The sequence below is a fragment of the Globicephala melas genome, chromosome 13 (genome assembly GCF_963455315.2).
Source record: "Globicephala melas chromosome 13, mGloMel1.2, whole genome shotgun sequence".
In the NCBI taxonomy this organism is placed as follows: Eukaryota; Metazoa; Chordata; class Mammalia; order Artiodactyla; family Delphinidae; genus Globicephala; species Globicephala melas.
The window spans coordinates 27030325-27055791 of record NC_083326.1 but is presented as its reverse complement, the minus strand read 5'-3'; positions in this window follow the sequence as shown (position 1 = coordinate 27055791).

The following is a 25467-nucleotide window of genomic DNA, read 5'->3' as shown; positions in this document are numbered from 1 at the left end:
GTTATTGTCTACCAAAATCATGCCATCCTGTTTACCTTAAACTAAGATTTATTATGAGCGGTGCTAGCCTCTCCCCAGGTTGGCACCTACACTTTGGGCAGCCCTGACTTTGCAGGGCTTTGGAGGTGTAAAATGTTGGGGTGTCAGCTGAAACGTGCAAAGCCATCTTGATAATCATGATGGTTCTGTGACCTTTAAAACTTTCTGTCGAAACATTAAAACTTCTGTTATTGCCAATTGTAAATATATAGGAAGTCAGAAAATTGTAAAATTAATGTTTGCTTAGTACATGGTAATTAGAAACATGAGAAACACTGAGAAGTAACGTTTTTTTTTTCTCCTAAAAATCTTAATAGTTGGAACTGTGTATGCTTATTTCTCATCATAGAACTTATGATTTGGAGGAAGTATCCCATCCATGCCTTGAAGGGTTTTCATCCTCTTTCTAAGTCTGGATAGGTGTCCAGCATTTTGCTCTACACACTCTTATTGTTGTGGAACATTTCTGAGAGGTCTTTCACTTCTCCTGGGACTGTGTCACAACCATATTCCTCATTTATGTTGATAACTTACCTCCACTAAGGTCCTCTGGCTGCCTGTCTAAAACCTCTCCGAAAGTGGCAGTGTCAACATTCCCATGGTCAGCTGTCTTCTAATCACATCCAGTTTCACGTTTGTTTGCTGCACGGCAGGCTGGCTACCCACGTCCTAATTCTCAGAATTTGTGAATACTACCTTCTATGGCAAAAGGGCTTCTGCAGATGAGATTAAGTTAAGGATCCTGAGGCGGAGAGATGACTCTGCATTATCCAGGTGGACCTGATGGAATCACAGGAGACAGGAGATGAGAGAGAGAAGGTGATGTGAAGACAGAAGAGGTTGAAGCGATGTGGCTGTGAGCCAGAGGGTAGCAAGGCAGCCTCTGGAAGCTGGAAGAGGCAGGGAATAGGTGCTCCCCTGCAGCTTCCTGAAGGAACCAGCTCTGCTTACTTCTTGATGTCAGCCCTGTAAGATTCATTGCAGACTCCTGACCTCCAGAACCACAAGAGGATACATTTGTGTAGTTTTAAGCCCCAGAATTTGTGGCAATTTGTTGCAGCAGCACCAGGAAATGAATACACTGCACTTTTATCTTTGCTGGACAATTTCCTCCTTCAATTATCCATTTTTGTAAAACGACATGTGGGTTTATTACTGGGAGCCAAGTAGACAAGCCCGAGCTCTGCGCTCTGTGCGTGAACTGAGTGACAGATGTGCAGTGACTAATCACTAACAGACTTTGGAAGAAACCATGTGATTGGCCACTGACCATGATGCGCATCTATTATGTACGTCATGATGTGTGGACTGAAGACCTAGTAGCAGTTTGTATCTATTCAGTTACTCTCAGAAAATAGACGGTGGGAACAGTCATTTGAACTGTGAGGTTGGTGGATGGGTGCTTTGAACTAAACTGTAGTCATAAAAACTGTGTGCCTGTGAGAAACATTAAAAGTGAGGCTGGCCTGTGTTCAGTTTTCCTGCTCATGAACGTGGTAGGTCTATTTATTTAGGTAACTGTCCTACCTTTACTAATCTTCTCCGTCAAATCTTGACTACTTTTTTTGGATTTGTTTCTAGAATTCTTATATTCTTATTGACATCGTGGTGACATCTCTTTCTAATGTCTGGAACTTTGCTTATGTGTAGAAATGCAAGTTATTTTTGTAAGTTTTTTTTTTTTTTTTTTGTCCAGCAGTTTTACTAAATCATCCCGTCAATTCAAAAAATTAATCTGTAGATTTCAGTAGTATTCTATGGAGGAAATAATCTAATCTAAGAACAGTAAGTTTTCTTTCCTTACATGTTTACTTTCTCTTTCTGAACTTATTGGGCAGGCTAGGATTTCCAAAATAATGTTAAATAGAAGATGCGTTAGCAGGCATCTCTGTCTTGTTCTTAATTTAAAGGAAATTCTTCTAATACATTTTATGGTTTAAATGGTGCTTAGTAGCGGTTTTCATAAACCCTTTGTCAAGGTTCAGAAAGTTCCCTTGTATTCCAAGTCTTATAAATTAACACATAGTTAATTTTTCTAAATGTTTGATGCATCGCTGAAAATAATATCAAGTCTTCTGACGATGGCTGTGGTATTTGACATATATTTATTAGATTAGACTTGTTACCTTTGTGCTGAAATTGTTGCCTGATGGTATACTAAGAGAGATATATTAAAACTGCCATTATGATGGTAGATTTCTAAATCTCTTCTTGTAGTGCTGTTAAACAACTTTGCCTTATAAATTCTAAAACAATGTTATTAGAGGCATATGAATTTAGAAATATTTTTATCTACCCAGTAAATTGAAATATCTAGTGATTTTTTTGTGTGTGTTATCACCTATCTTGTCTAATATTAATAAAACTATACTGACTTTGTTATTTCCCTGGTATGTTTTTATAATACCTTTACTTTCTAACTTGCAGTATCCTATATTAAGTATATCTCACATAAGCAGAATATAGCTGGAATTATTTAATCCAGTCTCCTGTACATTGTCATTTCCATAACCTTCCTCTTCTCCTTCAAAATATAAGAAAATAGGAGAGGTTTAAATTCAATTATATGCTCTTATTCATTTCTGTTTTCCTAGTTGCAAACAGACTGCCTTGTATGTAATGAGCGCTTAATAAATGCTCATTGAATAAATAAATCAATTAATAGATTTAAATTTTGTTATAGATTTGGGTCATACTTATCCATAGTTTCTAGGACTTTCCCATGAAACATGGGATATAATCACATATGTGATTTGCTTATTTAAAAAATCAGATGTACCAGGATGTCTTAATGTCTTAATGGGAAAGGAGGCATGTTGACTTTGAAACTTATTTATATTTTTACCCAGATATAAGTAAGGAGTCTGGATTTCAGTTTGTCACAGTGGAGACCCAAGTGGCCTGATGAGACTTCACTGCTGATGATATTCAGTCCTTTTTCCCAGAAACTCTGAGTGAAGTAAGCAGTTGAGAAATATTTTCCATGTCCGGGACCTTCTCATTCTCTGACCAGCCATCCCTACACACTGTCTACACCATTCCTTTAAAACAGAACGTAAAACATGGTTCTACCCATCTTCTTTAGACTTGCATTTCTGTTAGGGGAGCTCTGCCTCTTCTGCTTTATTCTAAGAGGGGGTGGTGGAGGGTGGGAGGAGGTTCCGAAGAAGAAGGAGAAGTTGTGCTTTTTGATGCCTGGTCCCCTCCCCACACAACACCCCACCATCCGCTCCTCACCCCACACCAGTCCAGATCAGAGGTACTAAACTTTTGAGACCAGACCCTTAATTGTTGTGTATCTTGGGCACCATGTCTTCCTCTCCAGAGGTGTGTTTGCCCTACACACCCTGCAGGGTCGCCTCTCAGATTCCTGCTGGAGGGGTTGGGTGGACGGGGCTGTGTCAGAGGAATTGTGCTGTCTCTGCTTCTCCTGTCCCACAAACACTCGTGCCCTTGTAGACTCTTCACTTTCATGCAAGCAGACTCTTTGCATCAGCCCTTTTGATCTCTTACCTTCTGCCCAGCCAAGAAGAACCCTCATGCATTTATTTCATTTAATTTTTTTGGTCTTACTTTTTATTTATTTATTTTACATCTTTATTAGATTATAATTGCTTTACAATGTTGTGTTAGCTTCTTCTATACAACAAAGTGCATCAGCTCTATGTATACATATATCCCCTCCCTGTAGGATCTCCTTCCCACCCCCCCAACCCACCCATCTAGGTCATCACAGAGCACTGCGCCGAGCTCCCTGTGCTCCACAGCAGCTTCCCACTAGCTAACTATTTTACATATGGTAGTGTATATATGTCAATGCTATTTTCTCTGTTCGTCCCACCCTCCCCTTTCCCCCCGTGTCCACAAGTCCATTCTCTATGTCTGTGTCTCTATTTCTGCCCTGCCACTAGGTCCATCAGTACCATTTTTCTAGATTCCATATATATGTGGTAATCTACAGTATTTGTGTTTTTCTTTCTGACTTACTTCACTCTATTTCATTTAATTTTAACTAAGTTTTCTAATGCTGGAATGAGACATTGACTAGAGATAAAGGACCACTTGATACAGAGATAAAAGACCAAAATCTGCACATTTCCATCAAATGGGAAAGTCAGGAATGGACATAAACTCTCATAAAGGAATGTGATAAATGCCGTGAAAGAGATACATCCAGCATATGGAGCCAAAGAATGTCTCATGAGGGCAGGAATGATGTCTCACACAGTTTTCATTCAGTTCTTGTATCAAGCAGGTTGTCTTGAACATGGTAGGTACTTCACAAACCTTTGTGATGAATAAGATAGTTGGAGAGGATGTTGTAGAGAGAGAACTTGTAATCACATTTCCAGAAAAAGAGAGTTGATGAGTAGTTTAATTAATATAAAAGCCAATTATGAAGTGCCAGGAAATGTCTTGTTTTCTTTCCTTTTTTTGTTTTTGCATCATGCTGTAAAACAAGGACATTAAGGGATTTGGTGTGGTTCTACGTGTAGCACCTTGGGGAAGTACCAAATACCTTCTTATGGAAGATGCAGATGCAGCCCACGTTGACACAAATGGTCTTGTGTAAATAATTAGAATAACAGCTCAGAAAGGCTATAAACATAGGGCAATCGTAAATGATCTTGGATTCAGTAGCGAGGAGGGTTCCTGGTCTATCTCTACACTTGCTGTTTGGACTCGCTTTAATTTCTCTCTTAATTTATGATCCAGTAGAAGAAGATAAAACAACAAATTCCTGAAATTTACAGATGGTACTTAATTAAGAGATATTACTGATCTGAATAAAGACTGGTAAGCGTTCACCTGGCTTTAAAGCGGTTGGAAATGATTACAGAAAATAGTAAAAACAAAAAACAGCAACAACAAAAATCAAACTATTGTATGTTAGGGAAATTGAAGAACTTTTAGAAATGGAAATATAGAGGAGGAACAAACATGGAGCAGCAGCGACTTTGGTATTTGGTCTAAAACTGGCAAAATGAAATAACCTTTTCATATGTGTGATTTTATACAAAAATGGTATATATTTTAGAGTGTGCCCTGTGTATACTTTTGAAATAATCTCACAGACTTTATTTTAATGGGAAATTTATTTCAATGGAAAATCAGTGGGAAGTCACTGGACTGGACTATTTTATCATGGAAGTGACAAGTTCTAATTTATATGTTTTTTACTTATAATTTTAGACGTGCAGAAAAGTTGTACAAATGAGTCAACAAATACCTGTAGACATTCCCCCCACCCAGATTCCTCAAATGTTAACATTTTGTCACATTTGCTTTATCATTTTTTCTCTCTGTATCTTTATCTATATCTGTATTTACTTCTTTTTCTAAACCATTTGAGAATAAATGGCAGATATTATTCCCTTTTACCCTTAAATACTCCAGCGGTCACTTACTAAAAGCAAAGCCATTCTCTTTTGGTACAAATATAAAAATTAAGAAATTTAATAATGGTATTGTACCATTAGCTCATCTACAGGTCTTATTCAAAACACCAATTTTGCTAATAATGTCCTTTATCGGAAAAAAAATCTGGGACCCAAAGTTGTATTCCCTTATTGTAGCTCTTAGTGTCTTCTAATCTGGAGTGTCCATTAGTTTTCCCTTGTCTTTCATGATCTTGATGTTTTTACTGTGCACAAGTCATTTATTTATAGAATGAACCTTGATTTGGATTTGTCTGATGGTTCTTATCATTAGATTCTTTTTTTTTTTTAATTTTTTTTATTTTTTTGCGGTACGCGGGCCTCTCACTGTTGTGGCCTCTCACATTGCGGAGCACAGGCTCCGGACGCGCAGGCTCAGGGGTCATGGCTCATGGGCCCAGCCGCTCCGTGGCACGTGGGATCCTCCCGGACCGGGGCACGAACCCCTGTCCCCTGCATCGGCAGGCGGACTCTCAACCACTGTGCCACCAGGGAAGCCCTATCATTAGATTCTGACTCTGTATTTTTTTCACTTCACAGGAGCGATGTGTTTTTCACAATATGTGATATGCGAAGACTATGATGTTGAAAGGGCCATTTGATTATCTGGTTAATGTGGTCTCTGCAATTTCTCCACCGTGAAGTCACTGTTTTCTACAGCAAAATTAATTTCAAGGTACCTTTTATAATTAGTCAGTGTTTATAGGGAGATATTTTGTGACCGTGTAATTATCCTGTTCCTCATTAAACTTTCACCCCCAGGTTTTAGCATCCATTGGGTACACATCACTGGTGGTGGAATCATTACTAGGATGGTTGCCAAATGGTGATATTCTGATGCAAGATGGTCTTTCATTCCCCCAAATGCTTGCAAGGATATTAGTCAGTTTGGAGTGTTGTGCTATAGTTTTCTTTTGCACTGTGGTTGTTTCTTCAGGAGAATTTCCATCAGTGGAGGTATTGTCACAGGGCCATAATTTACCCATTTTTTCACTTTCCCTTTTACACCCACTATTCACAGTGTGCCCCCCATTCCTTTCTTTCCACAGAAGCAGTGTCTTCCAAAGACCACCGCCTCGAATGGATTGCATTCATTGGTCCCTTTTTGTAGCTTCTGACCTTTCAGGACCCCTTTTATCTTGCGCACATAATGGATTTTCTCTGTCTTGTGGTATTTGGGGACCAGCTCTGGCCCGCAGCTAGCTACCCTCTTTTCTCTCCCGTGACGTTTTTCTTGGACTTCCCTTGTTTGCCACAAAAACATGCAGTGGAGTGTGAGATGGTGCCCTGGGCGGGGGTATTTTTCTACCTTTGGGTAGCTTGACGTTTGCGCATTATCTGTCTTCTAGTTATGATGTAGGGATGGCTTTTTACTTAAATTAGCAAAGCCTCGGGTTTTAGATCTTTGGGACAGAGGTGGGGAAAACCTCATAAAGTATGGGGGGGCATCTCGTTAAGTGAATGGGTGGTTTTATATTCTCATATCATATACCTTGGATTTCCGTTCTTCTGCATCCTTCCCAATTTAAATCTCACCGTAAACTTACAGAGCACTTACAGAGCACATTACAGAGCACTAGAGTTAGAATTCTCAAGTTCACCTTCTGACATCAACCCTTATAGGGTATTTAACTACTTGAGCCTGCTTCTTTGCATGCAAGTGAAGTCTGATTGCACCTAACGCATAGGGTTGTTGTCAGGATACTTGAGAAAACCCATGTAAAACTCCTTGATATTGCCCTAAACTATCACTAGCACTTTCTAATATTTTTTAAAAACATAAATAATTATTTTACTTAAAGAGGGTTGACTAATGAGTTCTTCTCGTGAACATGTTTGCTCCTCTCTCCGTCCTCTCAGTGCTTTGCCACTGACCTGAATGAGACATGAATTCATATTTATTAAATTTGCAGGTTGACCCAGAGTCAGAAGTTAAATAGTGATGACACATTAGATGACAAATTCCTGTCCAAGTTGTTCTCTCCTTCTTGAATATATTTCACAGGATTTAGTTTTTCCTTCCATAGTATCACTTATCATAGTCTACACTGGCTGAACTTTTATTGATGTGTCTTCATCCTTCACTAACTTGTGAGGTGTTCAGAAGAAAACTTCTTAATTTATTCAGTTTGGGAACACAGACAATGAATCAGTATTATTCAGAGAATTACAATAGAGTGGGGTGACCAAGATGATGGGGTCTTATGGAAGAAAAGAAACTGAACTGAGATAGAAACAAAATTAATATCTAATATTTCATGCCTGCCTGCAATTGATGTCTGTAACTTGCGTTAGGCGGTTTCAGCTTGTGTGTAGGAGGGATTGGAGGGAACAGGAGAGGAAGATTCCAGCTCAGAGGCCATCAGGGCTGCAGTCACAGAGATGCAGAGAATTAGATAAACTTGAGATGTCATTTGGACCAACAGAAGCCAGTGTAAGATTGGATTTTGTTTTCTCAGTTACAAGTATATTGATGGTTGGGTTATAAAAACTGGTGAAAACTGTAGAGTGAAGACCTCATGGAAATATTGACAGTCTTGCCGTGAAGGAAAATAAAGCCTCTGTGGACTCACCAGGTTTTCTGCGTTAGTTAACAGAATTAAACCCATGGAGGAAAGAAGAATATGACTCCTTTCTTATTCAACACCCCTTAACCTCAGTTTCCTCTCTTCCCCTCCTGCTTCTTGGGCGGCTTATTAGCAAGCCAAGCTCAACAGAGTACTGACGGGAAAACTAGTAACGTACATGACGGATGGATGCGTTATTCTTCTAGTGAGTGCAGCACTTGACTATAGGCTATTAGCTGTGAGCTGACCAAAGGACACTATTGCTCTTAACAAGAATTACTGAGTTGATGATAAAGCATTTGTAACCTGTTCATCAATAATGGAGTTAGCAGAGTTATGATGGAAATACGATTTTACTTAATTTGCAATTTCTAAGAATAGTATATGTGTTTCACCTGCATGACAAAAATGGGGCCCACCATGATATTCTATGGAGAGGAATGTGCTGGAGAAAATCTTGTCCAGTCTTCTGGAAAAACAGGTGTTGGTTAACAGGCTGACCACAGACTCTAGACCTGATGACAGCAGAGAGCTGCAGAGGCCAACTCGAGTTCCCTTCCTGGCTCTGTTGTGCGTGTGTTCAGAGGCTCCCACGAAGTTCAGGGAACTTTTCTTTTTAACCATCTCTAACAAAACACACCGATTCCTTGTTTTTGTTTGAGTTTTTTGTTTGTTTAAGCAATTCCTCATTTTGAATTTAGATAAGAAATAAAAGATCCCTTCAGGCACACCTAAGAGCTACAAAGCACCCATGGGTCTATGCAGAGTCATGAAAACGTCTTGCTCACGAACAGAGATTTCAGTGCTAATCCCAGGTCAGAGGAGCCACTGGTCACCTTTTTAGGAAATTGTGACATTTTGATTATTGATACAGGGTCTTTCTAGGTTTTAGCTTCTTGAGATCAAGATAGGGGCCTCCTGAATAGAGCCTTTCAATTTGTAGGGTTTAAACGATCTTTATGAAATCAAGGATCTTTGGAAATGAAGTGCAGTCAGCTTAGTTTGTATTAATTGAATTGTATCTCCAGTGATACTCGTCTGCAATCTTTAACAAATACTTAATAAGAAATTCTGTTCATTTCCTAGAAACATACACGGGAAGGACCTGTAGAGGTCATTTTCTTCATCTCCTGGCTTCCGAGCAGACTTGGTCTTACCTTCCCAAAGGTAAGAGTTTCTGCGAGAGTTTCTCTCAAGTGTACCTGCAAATAGTGGAGAAGGAAGCTAGGGCCAAGGGCAGCCTTTCCTCCTTAACATGTGTCAGAAATCACGGCAACGTTCAGGAGTCACTTCTGTCCCCAGTGTTCTAACACCTTTTATTCCATGTTGTGCAACCTGCACGGGAGACCCGGGCCCTCACCAGCAGGTGGGTGGCCGCTCAGCGCACCCCCAGGCACCTGCAATTCACCTGCTCTTCTTGATGGCCTTTGGTGATGCCTCATTCGCTATTGCTGCTCCTTGGCCACGCCTTACCTTGGTCACAAAGAGAGGAGTATGGTTAGTCCAGAGGCAAAGGTGTGGCTGCCAGTATGCGCGCGCGACAAGACCAGAGAAACAACTGCGAAAGTGGCATGAGATGCACGCGCTGAGCCCCCCTCCAGGGCAGACGCCGTTGCTCCGTGGGCCCCCTACAGAGCTTCAAACACAGCCGAGGGAGAGGATGTTGCTGGCGGGAGGCTCCTCGGGGCAGCTGCAACTGCTCCTTGGGGACAGATCCCAAAGACGCCATGGTTCCCAGGCCTGTGTCCCTGTGTGTCCTTTCTCTGCTCCTGGGGGAGCACGTCTACCCCTAGACTCTGGGAGTGTTGTGAAGATGGCCGAGGTGCTGGAAAAGCAGCGGCGATGCTGACCGAAGTTTGCCGTGGGACCCGCGAGTGGATTCGGCATCCGGAGAGCTTTCCTTGTGAAATCAGGTTACGTGTCACAGATCAATAGCTTCGTCACTGAATCTTCCTGAAGATGACCGAGTTATGGGGAGGGGAAAGAGCTTTATGAGACCTGCCCCGGGTCCGCTCATGCAGGCCTCTCCCCACCGCAGCCCGGGATGCTGTAGGAGTCCTCATCCCGTTTTCTCTCGCTGTCTCTGCAGCGGTGCTGGCTGCCAGGGGAAGGCTCGCCAGCTGTCAGCAGAGCAGGCAGGACGGAGAGGCCCGTAGCAGGCCCGTCCTGCATCCGGCATATTGCCGCCGGCGTCCAGCTGCTGGCTGCAGGACCAGAAGCCGTCAGTCACCTGTCAGCGCGGCTTCCCGCACGGCAGCACGATGGCCCGGCCTTGCCACTGGCCTTGGCTGCCGCCGGCTCAGATGCTCTGCCATCATCGCTCACCACTATCAGCCGCGGGCAGCCCGCTGCTGGGAGCCAGGCTCTCAGAGCTGCTCGGTCCCAGGTGCCGGGGGCTAGAGGGACGCGGGTGCGCTTGGCAGCCGGACAGCTTAGGATGGCTGGCAGCACCTAGAGCCAAGATGGGCGCCCGCTGGGTTCCCTGTGAAATTCTTAGCCCACCTGTGGATCCGCAGCAGGCCGGGGGTTGATGGATGGGGGAGGGAGAGAAGGAGGAGGGAGAGGGGAAGGTGGGGAGGGGAGGAAGAAAAAGAAAAAACACGTTTTGAATTTATTAGATTCTCACTTTTCTAATGCTGCTGAGTCATTGTGACCACGGAAATTTTGTGTGCCTGAAACCCAGAGCCACATGCTCTGGGGACAAATTTCGTGAAAGTATTTCCCTGTATGCATCACTCTAACAGCAACGGGATGACCAGGAAGAGCTGGGGGCGCCCTCCTTCCTCTTCCGCATCTCCAGTTGCTGGAGGCTGGACCTTCAGGATGGACGGGGTCCCTGCACCCGCCACATCTCAGGTGGCTGTGAGTCGAGATGTTGGACTCAACCAGCGAGTTCTCTCGGCAGGTCACCTGGATCTCTTACCACCTCAAAAACCCTTGCCTGTGTCTGTCACCCCTCTGCCTGGGAAGCAGCTGTGTCTCACTCCTCTTTCTGTGTCCTCTGGTTCAGGGCTTCCATGCCCGTTATCTAGGAGGCACTCAGTGAATGATTTTGGAACCAAAGTGAACTGAAATTGCAGGTATGGGGGAATATTTAAACCCTAAGCAAATACGCAGACACATTGCAGACCAGATCTCATCCCCGATACATGACTCTGTCAAAGCTCCAGTTCCTTAGCCTGACATCCGCGTGGTAAGACGCTTGTCAACATTCCCCATCTCACTTTGCAGACAGAATCTTCTCAATACCCCTTTGAACTCTGACTTTGAACAACAGTTCATTACCAATGTGTCAGTCTGCCTGTTTGCCAAAAGATTAGGGGATGAGAAAGTGGAGTTTCTAATTGATGTACTGAAGCAGAAATACAGATCTGTGTGGCGGTACCCATCTCCCAAGAGAGGAGCTCGTTGGTCTGAGTTTCCTCTGCTCTAGCCCTACACGGAAACATTTAAAAATGCCACTGCAGCATCACCTTCAAGATGGTTTGCCCAAATCTGGGGGCAAAACGGCATCCAGGAAACGGAGAAATATAGTCTGTGTTACCAACTGGAGGGACCCTGCCCGTCCTTTTGGAAACGCCCATTAGGAATAGGTTATGCCAAACTTTGTGCCAAAGAGAAACTTGAAAAAAGCCAGGGCTATAAAATGTTGGCTTGGAGGCGAAAAGAAGTAAGTTAAAGGAAGATATTATACGCTATTGATGACTTGACGCCTTACGCCTTTACGAAGACTCATCACGTCCTTTGAGTTTAGTCTGCACAATGACTACATCCTGAATCTTTCTTTCTTTGTGCTTCTGGTGCACGAGAAGCACAGCCTGTGTGTGAACAGAGGCGGCAGTGTGTGTGCATAGGTCACAGACGTGACGCGATGCAGACCCTGCCTTCTGACTGCCTTGGACCTTCAGGCACAAGCAGACCTGTCCACAGTGTGAGATCAACGAGTTTTCCCAGGGAACGGAGCTTCACCAGGAATGAAGAGCAAGGGGCTTGATCTGATCACCCCCTTGAAAAAGTGTTTTATTATTTTTTTTACTTTTTCTTTTCTTCATCTCAGAGCCGTGTACCTTCTGTCGTACGAGATGCACTTTGCCTGAGGGAGCTTTATGAACCGACAGAGGGCAGGGGTGCACCTCGGGGTACGGCTTCGTGCTTCTGTACGACAGTATCCTTCCAGTGAACCCAGCCTGCCTGTTGTGAAAGTGTGGTTTCAAATTCTTCCCTTGCAACATGGATTAAACAGTGTTGCTAATACGTGTTTGTCCCCGTGCTGTCAAACTTTTAACAGATTCTAGAGTCTTGGACAGCTTAATAGCCGGGTCCTCGGTCGGTGTTACTGCAGCCGTGTCGCCCTGCCTTTAAGGCACCATTTAGATTTATTTGAGCAATAGGAGTAGAATGATAGCTGGTTAAGGACAGCACCTGTTATGTATATATCATCACGACTCACTGACATCCAAAGGGACCAGATGAAATGGACAGAATTTGCTCTCCAAGGAGCCATTGGCCTCAGAGCAGCTCAGCTTCTGCCCGTTTCCCCAGCACACAGCTTGAGGAGCATGTCAGGGCCCTTCTGGTGTAGAAACGGGGCAGCCTGGGGTTGTTGCAAGGATAGATTTATTTTTCTTTCTTTTTTTAAAATACAGACCTAACCGCTCTTTAAACACATCACCTCTAGAATATTGTTGGTCGATCGGTATATGTTTCTCTAAGACACTCCCTCCCTCTCCTTCTCTCTCTAACTTTCGGGAGTTGAGTATCATAAATAGATAATTAAACATCCTTTGCATCAATTTATGGCGCAAGAAGATTGGACTGTACTTCGATAGAACATTTCCCAACAGTTTAATCCAACTCTGTTAGAAACTGCATTTTGATGAAATAATTTTAGGAGATTATCATCTGCTTCTATTTCCATGAAGGAAGGGAGTGCACTTAGCCATGTAGGACTGTGCTAAGTCTTCTAGGTGGTCCACCGAGACCACACGCCAGGCCGTCTTTTTCTTTCCCTGTTAGCATCTCGGGACTTCTCCTAACATAGTTGTTTAAGAATTGCTCACTGATTGCATGAAAGAAGGGATGGGTGAATAAATAATTATATGAGACAAATAAGAGTACAGGCTGGGATAAAAGCCTGCATGAGAAGGTTTTCTGGAGCCCTTTGTGTGACTGAAGGTTGATTTCAAATGACCCCGTGAGCGTTTAATACATTTTAACACCTTGAGATTCTGCCCACAAATCAGCATTATTTTGAATCTTCACCTACCTATTCATTCAAGTCTAAATTAATTCTTACTCAAGGATGTTTCTACTCATGTAGTATTTGAAAATGCTCCCAGCCCAGCCGGTGGGATCAGAAGAGAAATTGAGAACCCAGATATTTAAGCCTTCAGACTATCACATAAGCGACTAGTGAGAATCAATCTTTTGGGGACTTGTCTGAATTTAGGTTTCCTATTTTAAGTCCTTTAACTAGGACATTTTTCCCCCTGATTCTTTGTTTATTTGTGCGCTTTAATGATACATTTCTAACTGGGTACTGAAGGAAGGAGGGTCATTATTTCCTCCTTCCCAGTTTGGGTACCACTGACGTTCTAGAGCAGAGCTCTCGAGCTCTCTGGGGTTGCATTACGGACTGAGTGGAGATGAGGCTGTTTGAAGAACAGTGGACAGTGCCTCCCCACAGGTGATGTTTAATGTACTTATCTTCATGTCTCGCCACCAGAGATAATTCATTTCAGTCTTTCACCCCAAAACATGTATTGAGTGCCTATGGCAAGCAAGGCTTGGAGTGTGTCACCACATCCCTAATTATATGGAAGCCCATGTGTTGACCACCCCCTATAACTACACATTGGACGTTTTCACAGAGATCTGAGTCACCCAAAAATTCAACCCATGGAAAGGCTGACTCCGTGTTTCTTCCCTCCTCACGGCTGGACCTTACGACTTGCCCAGACCTCAGATGTGTTGGATGCATCCTTCTTTACCCATCGCCCTTGTTCAACACCTTGAATTAATCTTAACATCTCCTTCTCTCTTTCTCCCAACAGGCAAATAACTTCAATTCACACTAATTCTTCTTTATCAGTGTCTCAAACATTAAATCTACCACGACTGTCTGCAATCAGGCCCATAGTTACAGATTCTCAGTGCATTCGACATACCGTGGCCAGATTAATCTTCATTTAATGCGTTCATCACATCATCCCCTTATTAAGTGTTCACAGGCTTTCTCTTGCTTGTAAGATAACATTCAAAGCTCTTTGCTTAGAATTCAAGGGTTACGTTTTGCCCTGACTTCAGCCCAATATTACCTGAATTGACAGTGAGCTCTAATAATTTTTAAGCCCTTGATGTCTAATAGTTAAAAAAAAAAGCTGGCTAAGTAAATGCTGCTGATAGCATTTCTGTTTCTACATCTTTGTTTTTTTTTTTTTTTTTTTTTTTTTGCGGTACGCGGGCCTCTCACTGTTGTGACCTCTCCCGTTGCGGAGCACAGGCTCCGGACGCGCAGGCTCAACGGCCATGGCTCATGGGCCCAGCCGCTCCGTGGCATGTGGGATCTTCCCGGACCGGGGCATGAACCCGTGTCCCCTGCATCGGCAGGCGGACTCTCAACCACTGCGCCACCAGGGAAGCCCTACATCTTTGTTTTGGTGAAAATATTTTAGGGAGTAGTCTTTTTGTTACATAAAGTTTCTGCTTTTTAAATAAAGGAGTTTGAAAAAATCAAGGAATTATACTGCTTGATATGATATTGTATTATGTTGCTTTTATGATGGATCGAGTTGTGTTTCTGCTGGTTCTTATCCTAGAGGCTGCACCAGTTCTTCCAAAGTCCAGAAGAATCGCAGAGGTCTAGAGGGATGGACAGTGTAGCCAGTGAGCACGATTCACAGAATACAGAAACACTGCAGTGGGTTCCCAGAGGCACCAGAAGAACAAGCCTAGAAAGTCTGCCTTACCTTGGTATCAGGTATGGTGATTTAATCATTGTTATTTATAAAATAAAAGGAAATATAAATCCCGGATGTGCAGGAGTCTGGGATGCATGGATTACATAACCTAGCTAATTTTTGCTCCCATGCACCCTCTACTGTAGCCAGAGTATCTATGCCCTTATTTTTGAACATGCCTAAAAGATGTTAGATTTTCTGACCTGGATGACTTTTCCTCTCCTCTCTACACAATTTTCCCATTTTCAAGGCTAACCTAGGTCCCAGCTCCTCCCTGAAGCAGGCCTGATATTGTCACAGGCTCTGAGGCAACACCCTGCAAGCAGGATGGCCAATCCTTGCTGGGGTCATGGAAAGAAGAGTGCATCTGGACCCGCTCAGTAGGCTGAAAGCTTTTCATTTAGGGAAGCAGTTCTTCTGTTGAATTGTTAACTTAGTACAAATGTCTCAGAGTGGGATTACCAAGTCAGCGTGTGCATACCGTCGTAGCTCTGGACCATCTTTTGGAGGATTAGTGATTTGGAATGGAGTTTGACATGGTTGAATGATCTATGATTTCGTACACTAAAGTTCATTCTCATGATTTATGTTTTCTTGATACTCACCCCAAATACTTATCAGTTTTATTAACACTGCAGCAATCATTATTACTATTTAGTCTGTTCCTGCCTGTGGCGGGCTCACCCTGAGGTGATGCCCAAGGTGGCGTGCTCTTGTACAACGCAACGCCAGTCTGGAGTGTGGTGGTAGCTGTGACTTGGTTCCAGCCAAGACAATATGGCTGAGCTGATGGGATGTCATTCCTCTGTCATAGCAGGCTCTATCTGAGCAGGTGGGACAGAGAGATTTTCCTGCTGGCTTTGGAGGTGTGAGCTGAATGTTGTGAGGGGTCGTCACTGCAATCTCCTTCTGGCAACTGGGCTGGAGGGTACAGGTTGCCCCACTCCATGGTGAGATGTGGGTCCCAGCTGGTGCCTCTCTTCTCCTCCATGTGGTGTCTCGTCCTCCAGTAACCAGACTGCCTGCTTTGCGTGGAGTCTCTGGGGCGTGTTTTAAATGGTGAGAGTGGAAATTGTTCTGAACTCAGCTCTGAAAGCATCACTGCTGCTCACTGTATTTATCAGACCAAGTCAGAGAGCCAGCCTCTAACCTACGGGGCAGTGAGGTAGAGCCCAAATCTTGCTGAGAACACCGCCAACTACATGGCAAAGTCTGTGGACAGACACGGGGAGAGAGGTGTCGCTGAGGCTGTAGTTACAACAACCCGCCACAGCCGAGAGGGAGGCGCTGTAATTTTCCAATAATAGTGAGGGTTTGAGTTGAGATGTCTGCAAAAGAAATAATGGGAGAGAAAGGAACGAACTCAAGTTAGGGCAGAGGATTTGAATCCTGACTCCTTGTAGGGGGCAAAGCCTACAGTCAGAGATGATTCTCCTGCATTGAAGTTTGGAGTCTGGGAGGGGTTGGTGGTGTTATAAGAAACGGGGAAATCAGCAACAGGTTCGCAGGGCATGTGGTGAATGTGCTCTAAGACCTGTGAGTTTATGCTGCTTTAGGAGCTCCTGGGGAAATATGTAATAATTATGGGAAAATAATAAGTCAGATATGGAGTGAAAGTTCAGAGTTCGAAGATAAAATTTGAATCGAACTGCAAAATCAGAGAAAGAAGTTGGTTTAGGAAAGAACCGTACATATGAGGGGCAGAAAAAAGACAAGGTACAAAAAAGAAACACCAAAACCCCCCAAAACCAAAAAGGCTCCAGATATCATGCCTCCAAAGAAGAAATACAGGTTGTCAGCAAGGACGTGTATACATGCTCAACATTATTAGTCATTAGAGAAATGCAAATCACAGCCACAGTGAAATTCTACGTCACACTCACCAGGGTGACAAAAACAATAATGAACGGAAATAACAAGTATTGGCCAGGATGTGGACAATGTGGCATCCTTATGCTTTGCTGGTGGGAATGAAAGATGGTGCAGCCACTGTGGAAATGCATTTGATGAGTCCTCAACAAGTTAAGCATGGGAGTACCATATGACCAGCAATTCCACTCCTAGGTATATATTCTAAGGATTGAACACAGAGACTCGAACAGACAAACATGTGCGTGGTCATAGCAGCACCCTCCCAGCTAGCCAGATACTGGCGTGGTAGTCAACAAGTGGATAACCCAGCCACTCTTCAACAACAGACGATAGCTGGGCAAAATGTGTTTTCCCCATGCAGTGGAGTATTATTCAGCCATAGGAAGAACTGAACCACTGAGACAAGCTGCAGCGTGGATGAACCTTGAGAACATAATTCTAAGCGAAAGAAGCCAGACACAAAAAGTCATGTATGATTCTATTTATATGAAATATCCCGAACGAGTAAATTCATAGAGACAGAAAGGAGATTAATGGTTTTGGGGGGCTTGGGAGAGGAGGAGTTGGGGAATAACTCCTTTTTCCAAATGAGGGCCCTTTTCCACATTTATCTGTCTGGGCTTGAGGACGTGGACGTATCTCTTTGGGGGCCGCCATTCAAGCCACTGCAGGTGGTAATTGAGTTTCAAACAACGCTCAGTGGGCTCCTGGCCATCCTTCCCTCTGGGACTTGCTGGGCTACAGAGGCCAGCTACAGCCCTGCAGAGAGGAAGCTGGCCCCTTCAGGCTGTGGGAAACCCACCCTCAGATGACTTATCGGGAAATGAGGCCGTTTCCAAACAGTTTCATCAGTGTCAGTTTCCGAAACCGCATTTGGTTTTAGCAGTTCCCTGTGCTTTATAAATGTTAAACTCCTGGATTTACAACCGAGTAATAACTCTGTGGAGTGTCTCAGGGACCTGCACAGGATATGAACCAGGTCCAGTGACAGCCAGAAGCTTTGTGATCATCGCCCCGGGCCCTGCCATGATGCTGCCTCCCTCGTGAGAGCTCTCTGACAGCCAGAGGGCGAGGGTCCTGGCGGTAGGGCGTGGGGGGTAGGAGGGACAACTTCCGGCAGAGCTGGCCTTAAAGAGTAAAGCCTCCAGACAAGGGGCTCACCTCCATGCACACACCTACACTCACGTGTGTGTATGTGTGTGTTCCGTGTAGGTGGACCAGAGGTCAATTCTAAGGCCACCTGCAAAATAGGTTAGGTGTGCATCTAGTCACCTTCCATCCCCCCTTCCTGATGATATTTTATTTTCTTTCGCTACATCCCATTTTCTAGAACCTGGTGTCATCAACCCTCCAACTCTGAATGCTCCCCCTTATTCTTTCTTGTTAAAACCCCTTCTCCTACATCCCCTTCTCCAGGGTCCCTTCGATTTTACCGGAAGGAGGGGGGGATGGTAGACAGATCAGACAAAGCAGCCCTCCGTTTTGTGTTGTCTCCACCCACATATCCTTCCAAGTCCTAAGATGTCCTGAAATTAATTAAAGATGGAGGGGTCGGGGAGGAAATGACTTTGGCCACGAGTATATTTCAGCTGCCTTTCAATGTCAACAGAGCCCCTGCCGTGCTGGCTGGGAGCCCCTGCAGCTAGCAGGCACCTGTTTTCCTTGTAACTACCTCTCACCCTGTCCTGTTGCTCCCCACATTCCAGCGCTCCCCGCCTCTGAGCTCAGGAAGCCACTCGGTCCCAGCCAGGCGGTTTCGCTGCCTCTCAGGGTGTGATTTTGCCTCCCGGCTGTGATTTAATGCTAATGCCACCCACGTCAAATGGGGCCATCCCGGAAATGAATGAGGAATTCGGAGAACAGCTCCAAGATTTCCCTGGGCGGTACCAAGATGAGTGGATTGGCTAGAAGCCGAGGGCCCCGCTTTGTGTCATTTGGGGAAGAATATTTCCTGACACTCCCCGTGAGCCCCCCAAAGGTCTAGGCCCTCTCAGAAGTACTGTGAAATAGCTCCGTGATCACCGTGACTACTAGCTGCAGGATTGGAGAAGGGGGAATGTTATTTATGTATTTCTGCAGAGCCCATGCACGGTTGCAATTATTAGATAATCTCTGAAAAGTGGACTTGCAGGGTAGAAATGAAACAGCGACAAACAGCTGTTCAAGAAAAATTGATTCCTGGTTGGATTTCTTTTTCTTTTAATATGGATGCTGTTGGGCTGAGCCAGCTTCTCCTTGGTATTAAGTTTTCTCTCGTGGGACTGCCTTACGGGGTGGTAGGGCGGGGGATGGACGAACACCATTGACGTGAACTCCCACTGCATCATGTCAGCGTGTGCTAGGTACCTGCCCAGGGCGGGCTTGCCTGGGGAAAATATTTCATTTACATACTTGTGTTTAAAAAGGTAACAATTCTGAGTGATGGAAACATGTGCCGGCTGCTTCTTGCAGTCCCGGTATAATGTCCAGTACATTGTGCTTTTGGGAATGAGTCAGCTGGCAGACTGACAAAATGCTTGAGCACATGATCTGATGTTTAGGGTACACTATGTCATTTTTAATAGAACTTGTCCAGGGAAGTATTCCAAACAAGTTTCAATCGGCTGGCCTCCTTCTTGCAGCTGCGGGGATTCATATTCCAAACAGGTCTATAATTTAGGTCTCCAGTGCAATTTTACTAACTTCCCCGCTCCACCCCATCCCCTGGTCCCCTCTCAGCCGTATTCCATCCCACGCTCTCCTGTTTCCCTCCTTCACCCTCTCCCAGCCACACGCCCTTCAATTACTCCTCCTGTCTAAATGGAACGCTAGGAAGGATTTCTCAGTATTGCTGGTGGAGTCACGTTCTGGCTGGCTCCCGTTCAGCTTAAGCATTCTTAGGCGAAGTGGAGCTGGACATGTGTATCTTTCCTGAAGCCACGTAAGAACTTAAGATGCCTTCAGATGTTTCTTGGGATGGCTTTATTTATTTATTTTTATGAGCTTGTCAGGAGGAGAGGAGGCTCTTAAAGGCTGTGGGAATTTCCAGCTTGCAGACGGTACATCTTTTCTGCGGCTAACGTCACGATAATAATAATGAGATCGCTGATACTAATAATGACAGCCTTTTGATGTTGGAAAAGGCATCAAAATAAAGATAAACAAGGAATGGGGAATGAAAACAGGGTGAATATCAGGGACCAGGCTCTGAGAACTCCCTGATAAAATGGAGCAATTTACCAAACATTTATGGGGGCTTTTAAGAACTGTGAATTTGTCAAGTGTTATGAAACAGCAAGCGGCAGGCAATAGAGAGAATGTCTTTAGAAAAAAAGGGCCCTGCCGCTTGCCAAAAATCTGTGCAGGAGTTATTCCTAATGCTTTTCCCCTCGGCAATATGAATGCAGATTTGGAAGCTCCTCTCTTTCGGAGTGAGCAGGGTAATTTAACGAGCTGGTTAGAATTATCAAATGTCTTTGAAATTTCCAAATATTCTATTCCTGAAAATAGCACATGAAATGGCCCAGGTATTATTCTTTTCTGCTCCCCCAGGCACTGTCCTCACAGTGCTATTATCTTCGGCTGTGATTTACTTCAGCTCTCCCAAACAGACAACTGTCTGAACGATGCAGGGATGCGGCCAGCACCCTACTGGTCCTCACGTCTCTGAAACTGATGGGCAGCCATCATTCACCCGAGTTACTCCTGATGAAGAAAATGTATGCAATTCGGAATGTGTAACCCGGTTGCGGTAAACTAAATAGCACAGGGAACTAGCCACCCAGCAGCCAGAGAGAACCACATTTGCAATTTTTCTGAGATGTGTCAGAATAGGGATGAGTCCATCCAGGGGAGGTAATGGATGTGAAAATGGGAAATGGAGCCGTGAGAACGGAAGGCTGCATTATTGCCTTTATTTCCATGCCTGTGGGTTTTGCTCTGTAATTCAAGAAGATGTTCATGGGAAAGGTGTATGCGGAACATTCTTCAGCCCAGGGCCACCATTTTGCATGTTTCCAAGGGCTGCCTTTTGCATCAGGGTGCCCTTGAACTGTGCCCCCTGGGGTGTTGGCCTGGCACTGCCACATCCGAGTGGCCCTGCTGCAAATCCACTCTGAATCAAAGTCGTTAGAGACCTGCAAAAACCTGCTCCCGTTAGACTTTCGATATGCACTTTTCATGTGATTGGGGTAGTGTGTCCACTGCACCCACATCTTGGGCTGTGGTCTGTAATATGACACTGAGACACCGAGTGACCTACAAGGGCTGCTCCCTGGGACCACAGGTAATCCTGCTCTTCTTATACAAACGGTGGCTTCATCAGAGAGAAACAGTCTAAGGTCTGTACTGCTCTTTTATGACAAGTTCGTTATTGTCATATTGTCACCGTATTGTATGAGAAAACGTCAATGGGGAAAAAGCTCTGTAGCTATTTCAAAGTTCTTTCAAGGGGTCTCCCTTGCATTGATTCTTAATCCCTCAACACTTATAAGATCATTTCTCATTATTAAAAATGCCCCAGACCACTTCCTGCCTGGACGTGGCAGCTTAAGGCCCCCGGGGCTCAGTGGTCACCAAGTCCTGCCTCATCATCTTGTTCCAGGGTATCAACTGTTAACTCCTGACAGGTCTCTAACTTAGCTCGAGGCTGACCTGGTGTCTCTGGATTACATCACACTGTGTCAAAACTTCAGGGTCAATTTTTGATCAAAGAAATAATAATTGTTTAGGTGCTGGTCCTCAAGGATGATATTTTAATTTAACTGAGACCTTCAGAAACTTTACAGAGTGGTCCTCCAACCTGGCTTGGGTCAGGACCTCCAATGTGCAGGCTCAGAGTTTTCAGGGTCCCAGAGTTCAAGGACGCTGACACAGGTGAACACATCTCACAGGAGACGGACGGAGGAGACCAGCCAGCCAGTGCATTAATTTACAGTGAGTAATAGAACTGTCAGGTAGACCAGATGTTCGCTTCATCCTGACCGACACATTCCCTCCCTGTAGGCAGGCTACCTGGGGAGTCAAACAATCAGAAGGGTGCCTGGGGAATGGGCCGTCAGAGCAAGAGCACCGAGCTTGATTATTCCAATGCCCAGCTGCATAATACCGTGCACCTCTTAATCAGAGTGGGCACTGAGTCCAAAAGACAGGGGCCCACTTCCCAGATCAGTACTTAGCTGAGTTGTGCAAAGCTCTGCCTATATAACTCTCCTCACCGTGCTTCCAGTTTGGACCTACTTCTTATACCTAGGTTTCTCTCCCTCCACCCCAGCAGTGTGTTTAATAAGGGTGCTATTAATTCTTGCCAGACATGAGAGAGATCTGTCTCACTGATGGGGTTTTGTTTTGTTAGGCTGTGATTGTGCTGTGTTGATTGCATGTTGAATTCTCAGAGGGAAAGCTGAGGCCAAGGTTCTTGAAGGGCAGCCCTGTGCAGACTCAGTGTACTATACCAAAACACCCCCCCCCACCCGGGGATCTGTGTTGGGTCCTTTCCATTCCTTATTCCTTTATGACCACAGGCTTTGTTCAACCTCAAACGTTTTCTGTGCCAACTTCCCCTCACCTGTGTCATCAGCGAGGCAGCAACTTTCCTGCCCTTCTCCCAGGCTCATCCTAAGGGTCAGATGGCAAACGCAGCAAAGCACTGTGGAAGCTGTGCAGACAGGAAGGATGCTGACGTTTTCTGCTGCTGTGCTCTCAGGTTGATTGTCTTGGTCTCCAAGGTCTCTGTCGAACCTCAGGTGGACGTGGGAAGTCACACTAAAGCAAGTTCCCCCACAAACTCATCTCCACACAGCTGCTCAGCGCCTTGTGCCTTAGTGAATCTCCCTACACAGTCTCGCCGGGCAGAAGCCTATCTTAGATTTTGGTAGAAATGCCTCTAAGATTTAATCAAGGGTGGCACATATATCTTCCATTCACCAACATCCCAGTGTACACAAACGTTAGTTGGTTAAGAAAGAGTAGCCACAAAATTTAAAAATATGCATAAATGTATTTTATACTATGTATAAATATATCATATATACACAGTATATAATATATACTTACAGTATATATTTCTTAAGTAAGAATTACACTGATATGACTTCGTAAAGACTTACCAACCAGCAATAAAATATTGTTTAATAATGTGAATTACTGCCAACTTTATCCTCAATCATTCATGGTGTAGGTCTTTAGACTTTGGTGAGAAAATAGACAGAAGTTGATAGATGTCCAGAAAAGCAGCGGCTGCATTTGCTTAGGTTTGGTTAGTCGGCTTGCGCCTAATGTGTGCATTTCTCCTAAAACCACGCCTGCAGTGACGGCAAACATTCTTTTCTGGTACTTTGAGGGAATGGTGGTTGATTCCTTCCCTTTCAGGAAAGGGGCTGGAGGAGAGCCAGGGCTTGTGCGATTGTTGGACGGGAGACCTGGCCCTCCTTCCACCAAGGGTGGCCTCTGTGGGGCTTGCCCTGCCATCTGGGAAAACTTTGCTGACCATCAACCCAGACTCCACATTGTCCGGAGCATCACCGTCAGGCCTGTTTCGGTCCATCTAGCGTTGGATGGGAACCCACCCACTCCACTGGTCACCGGAATACCAGCTTTCACCAAGATTCCACCGGGAGATAAATAATTAGACACGCTCACAACCGCGGAAAGTACTGACGAGGTTGTTCAGACCCCTAATTGGAAGCCCGAACAGGAGCTGTTCCTCTATAATTAGCATCTCACACACAGCTTTAAGCCAGTCACGTTCAGCTACCTGCTTGCTCTCACCTTGCTGTCTATTCCATCGAAAAATGGAAGGGAGTGCCGGGCCTGCCAGGGCTGAACAGAATGTGCGGTGCAATATTTTGTGAGCATGATGTATCTGCGACTCTCATTAATTAAAAAGACAGCTGTTACCCTTAAAAAAAAGCACAATTCATCTGGTGACAGATATTTTAAATGCGTACGCTAATTTCAGGCTTTTCTTTTCATCCCAAGAAAGCATAACGTGGAAAAGAGATGGTGTTGTAGTGGAATCTATGAGACAGCTGATTTCTGAGCAAGTGGCAGAGCAGGGCTGGTGAGCCTTCCTCCCAAGACCCGACATGTGCGTGAAGGGCCCGGGACCAGTCCTGGGGAAGCATGACAAATCGCTTCTCTGCTGTGGTACAAACCCCTTCCTTGAGGAACAGTTGTGTCCTAGTCTCTGCTATGGAAAACCATCAAAGCCTTTTTTGACACGTAGCACATGAAATAGTGAAGACGGCGCAGAAAGATGCTGTCTTGTACCTAATGACCTTGTACTGAGAGGGGAACAGAAACAGCTCATTAGAGTGATTGAATGTGGTATTTTGTTAAAACTAAATCAAAATAATCTATGGAATGTGGCTGAGATTCATCCGAACTGGAAACACACAAGACTGCACTTTATCTCTTTGTTTTCATATTGCAGCTAAATGGAATTCTAAATTTGAAATACTACAGAACAGGATGCTTTCCAAATCAAAAAAAAAAAAAACAAAAAACAAAACCAAAAAAACCCTCCAAATAGGCTGAGGATTTGGGGATAGCTGCGTTGCAGGAAATAAACAAGACTTGGCTTTACATGTGAAGCTGCAGTATAAACAGAACCAAAAAGATAGAAAGAAAAAGATACATATAAATACATGCATGAGATGGGGAAGGGGAGAGGAAGAATATTTCAGAAATAATACCTAGAAAAATAGTTCACTAATTCTCAGAAACTCAAATGAGCCCTGTTTTCAGTACAGTTACCTCTTGTTTTTTTTTGGAAGGAATTTTACTGTGCCGTTTCCCTCCTCTCTTCTGAAAGAAAAAGCTTAGAGCCTCACTTGCAAATTGCCAGTAGGGAAATCCTTGATCTTTACCTCTACTGAGATTGTCAAAACATCCAAAAGCTAGAATCTGTGCTTTATGAAGTTAATGTTTTCTGGAAACTGCAGTGATGCAAAAAGCAATCTTTCCCCTCCCCCCTTACAAGAGCTTTTGAGAGGATGCTGAAACTCTCCGAGGTGAAAAGGAACCTGCTTACCTGAATGCATTTGAAATCTCTGTCCCCAATTCTTTCTCCTGTTTGTGTGCACCCTTGGGTAGAACCCCTGTCTATTTGTTTAACCTCGGCTCAAGTGGACAACACCAGGTGAGTGAGTGAGGTCAGTGCAATTGCCTCTAGAGGAGGAGATACTTCTGATTTGTACCCTGAGGTCTGCAGCTTGTTGATTTCATTCTACCTAAAATATCATCCAGGGCTTCCCTGGTGGCGCAGTGGTTGAGAGTCCGCCTGCCGATGCAGGGGACACGGGTTTGTGCCCCGGTCCGGGAAGATCCCACATGCCGCAGAGTGGCTGGGCCCGTGAGCCATGGCTGCTGAGCCTGCGCATCCGGAGCCTGTGCTCCACAACGGGAGAGGCCACAACAGTGAGAGGCCCGCGTACCACAAAAAAAATAAATAAATAAAATATCATCCAAAACTATGTTGAATAGGGCTCTTCATAGCAATGCAAAGCAGTGGGTGTTAATGTGCAGTGGTTTCAGGCACTCTCCTGGTGGCTGGCTTTTAACTGAGCACTGTTAATGTGACTTATTTTTACCATGAATTAGCTGTGCTAGTGA